We start from the raw sequence: 4587 nt of genomic DNA on the forward strand, positions 1-4587 counted from the left end.
AGGAACCTCAGAAAGAAAGAAAGTGAAGTCACTCAGTCGTGCCCAACTCTTTGCAACCCCATGGACTGTAGCCTACCAGGCTCCTCCATCCATGGAATTCTCCGGGCAAGAGTATTGGAGTGGGTTGCCATTTCCTTCTCTGGGCTAGTACTTTAGCCAAGGGCAAAAATGTCAATATTTATTCTAGTAGTAAATATGCCTTCAGAGTGGCTCATAATTTTGGAATGCTGTGGAAGCAAGGTGCTTCTGTTGCAGAGAAGAAGGCAATTCTGAGTCCATGTTGGAACTGTTCCTTTGACTTCTTTTTGGCTGCTTGTGTTATTATGATCATACGGAATGACAAGTCAGAGACTCCTGCCCCTTCGCCTGACTATTACACTAAAGTGCCTTTGTTCAGAACCCTGTCCGCCTGTAGACAGCAGGAAGTTAACACCTGTCCTGCCCGAGGCTTGCCATTCTACGAGATGTTCACAAGATTAGTGGCCTTTTCACTTTGCTTCCTCACCCCCCACCACCCCCACCACCCCCACCCCACCCCACCCGGCCCTTCTCTGATCTGGAAAAGAACCTGGCTTTTAAAGGGGACAGAAGTAGCCAGACCTCTGTCATCATCCAAAGGAGTATTCTCCAAATGAAAATTTAGAAAAACTGGCTAGGAAAGCCTGAAAGTTGGCCCCCAAGAAAGGAAAAAGAGACTGGAAATTCAATTAACTTTTGGTTTGATAAAAAGAGAAAGCTCTGGTTTGGATCAAGTGACAACCCAGTACTACTGGAGATTCTAAAATTCTCACTCCTCACCACTGCACATGCATTAAGCCATCGGTATACTAACAAAAGGATAGCACTCATGAAGGAATATTTGTGGGGAAACATTAATCAGGCTGTAAAAATACCTTCCTCACTTATCCCATTCATCTAAAGTTCAACCCAGAGAAGCCTGTTTGTACTGCTCCTGGACATTTTCAGCTGCATAATGGACCATTCAAAGTCTGGAAATGGTTTTCCATAGTGTCCTCTGTCTCATGAATATACATATTCTTCAGTCATCATCTATATGTTTCCACACTAGAGTGAAGGCTTCCCTTGCAGACAGGCTACTTGCTGCTGCTTCTGCTAAAGTCCTTTTGGAAAACACTCTCCCTTTCTGGTTCCTCTTGAACTTCCTAGCAGTCAAGGTATCCATTTTACTATCCAGGTGCTTTGAGAAGTCTGTATTGTTTGGCTAGTTTTACAACACTTTTCCTGCACATACCACCCTCAATCCTCTGGTTTAGTCAAATGCACTAATGGCATTACCAAGATTCCATTGGCAAAATTTATAGAGGCCTCTATGCCCACAAATACCTCAACTAAAAGCATTGCTGTTGGTCTTTCTAAACCTCAGAATCACCTCTTTTGGAATTTATCAACTCTCACCCTTTGAGACAGTTGCAGACACCTGGGGCACTTCGGTTCTGCTTCTCTTGACACACAATTGACATAAGGAGGGTATTCCGATATTGCAAATACCTAATTGCTTTTATTTAAAATAACCATGTTTTGAAGAAAAAGAGACACAGATGTACAGAACAGACTTTTGGACTCTGTGGGAGAAGGCGAGGGTGGGATGTTTCGAGAGAAAGCATCGAAACATGTATATTATCAAGGGTGAAACAGATCACCAGTCCAGGCTGAATGCATGAGACAAGTGCTCGGGGCTGGTGTACTGGGAAGACCCAGAGGGGTCAGGTGGAGAGGGAGGCGGGAGAGGGGATTGGCATGAGGAATACATGTAAATCCGTGGCCGATTCATGTCAATCTATGGCAAAAACCACTACAATATTGTAAAGTAATTAGCCTCCAACTAATAAAAATAAATGGAAAAAAAAAACCATGGTTTGGTAGATGTCTTTTTCTAGTATCTACTGGAAAAGATACCTCTGGAAGAACTCTCCTCAACCTCATTGGAGAGGATTCCTATTAGGTGCACTTAATCAAATCCTTGTGCTGCCAAACTCTAAGGAATAGACACTTGGTTCACATGACACATCTAAAGAAAGTACCAAACTCTATCTGAACCTGCACATCATCTGGTAATGCAAAAGCAAAGATGTTCTGAAATTGAAACAGATACCATCTGATGAGATACTTTTCTCAAGATCTCCAGATCTGTCCTGCTGGGAGTTTGCTGTCACTTTTTGATGATGGCACAACGCTTCAGATGATCTCTGATACCTTTGACCTTGATAACATATGGTATTTGGATAAATTGTACCTTATAGTTTCCCCTACTTTAACATTAATAAAGGAAATTAAAGGTGACCCACAGAGATGAAAAGATATCCCACGATCTGGAACTGGAAGAATTACTACTGTTAAAATGGCAACACTGCCTAAAACTGTATACAGATTTAATGTTCTGTTGTTGTTTAGGATACTAAGTCGTGTTCAACTCTTTTGCATCCCCATGGACCACAGCCTTCCAGTCTCCTCTGTCTATGGGATTCTCCAGGCAAGAATACCAGAGTAGGTTGCCATTTCCTCCTCCAGGAGATCTTCCGACTCAGGGATTGGACCTGTATCTCCTGCATTGGCAGACAGATTCTTTACCACTGAGCTACCAGTGAAGCATGAGTCCCAAGTTGCTCAGTCTGACTCTTTGTGACCTCATGGACTGTAGCCTGCCAGGCTCCTCTGTCCATGAGATTCTTCAGGCAAGAATACTGGAGTGGGTTGCCATGCCCTCCTCCAGAGGATCTTCCTGACCCAGGAATCAAACCCTTGGATCAAACCCAGGAATCATATCTCTTATGTCTCCTGCATTGGTAGGCACCACTAGTGCCACCGCGGAAGCCCTAAGCTACCAGTGAAGCTGTATATAATCCCTATCAAATTACCCATGGTGCTTTTCACAGAACTAGAGCAAATAATCCTAAATTTTCTATGGAGCCATATAAGACCCAGAATTGCCTTGGCAATCATGAGGAAAAAGAATAATCCAGGAGGCATAGCACTTCTATACTTCAGACAACACTACAAAGCCACAGTAATCAAGACAGTGTGGGATTGGCATAAAAACAGTCATGTGGATCAATGTAACAGAGTAGAGAGCCCAGAAATAAACCCACACACCTAGAGTCAACTAATTTTTGACAAAGAAGGCAAGAGCATAAAATTGGAGAAATACCATCTCTTGAGCAAGTGGTGCTATGGAAATTGGACAGTCACTTTTAAATCAATAGTGTTAAGAGACACAATCTCACCATACAGAAAAACTCAAAATGACCTAGACTTAAACATAGGATGGACCTGTCCTGTTGAAAGTTTGCCATCAAAACTTTGATGATGACATGCACTTCAGATGATCTCTAATGTCTATGACCTTGATTACATATGGAATTTAGACAAATTGTACCTTATAGTTTCCCCTTCTTTATAGACACTATAAAACTACTAGAAGAGATCATAGGCAAAACATTCTCTGACATAAATTGTACCAATATTTGCTTAGGTCAGCCTCCCAAGTAATAAAAATAAAAGCAAAACTAAGCAAAATGGACTAATCAATTTTACAAGCTTTTGCACAGCAAAAGAAACCATAAACAAAATGAAAAGACGACCCTCAGGATGGGAGAAAATATTTGCAAATGATGGAACTAACAAGGGCTTAATTTTTAAAATATACAAACAGCCCCTACAACTTGACAACAAAAAAACCAACACCCCAATCAAAAAATGAGCAGAAGACCTAAAAAGATGTTTCTCCAAACATGAAATACAAATGACCTATAGGCACATGAGAAGATGCTCAACATCTCTAATTATTAGAGAAATGCAAATTAAAAGTATAACAAGGTACCGCCTTGCACAGATAAGAATGGCCATCACTAAAAACTCTACAAGTAACAGTTGCTGATCAGGATGTGGGGAAAAGGGAGCCCTCCTACAGTGTTGGTGGGAATCTAAGTTTGTACAGTCACCGTGGAAAGCAATATGAAGGTTCCTCAGAAAACTAGAGTTATTATATGATTCAGCAATCTCACTCCTGGACATATACTCAGTCAAAACTCTAATTCAAAAAGATACATGCACCCCTATAGTCACAGCAGAACTACTCACAATAGTGAAAACACGGAAGCAACCTAAACGTCCATCAACAGATGAACGGATAAAGAATATGTGGTACATATATACAATGAAATATCACTCAGCCATGAAAACGAATGAAATAATGCTATTTGTAGCAACATGGATGCAAGTAGAGATTATCATACTAAGTGAAGTCCAGTCAAAAAGAGAAAGACAAATACCACATGATATCACTAATATGTGGAATCTAAAATGTGACAAAAATAAACCCATCAATCAAACAGAACAGACTCAGGGACATACAGAATTGATTTGTTGTTGTTAAGGTGGAGACAGTTGGGAGAAGAATGGAGTGGAAGATTGGTGGGAGGTTAGGTTTAGCAGATGTAAGCTATTGTATAGAATGGGGAAACAATAATACCCTACTGGATAGCACAGAGAGCTACATTTAATATCCTATGAAAGTAAAAATTAAAAAGAATATTTTAAAAAATTTATATATATATATATATAACTGAA

Source organism: Muntiacus reevesi, chromosome 1 (genome assembly GCF_963930625.1).
Source record: "Muntiacus reevesi chromosome 1, mMunRee1.1, whole genome shotgun sequence".
Lineage (NCBI taxonomy): Eukaryota > Metazoa > Chordata > Mammalia > Artiodactyla > Cervidae > Muntiacus > Muntiacus reevesi.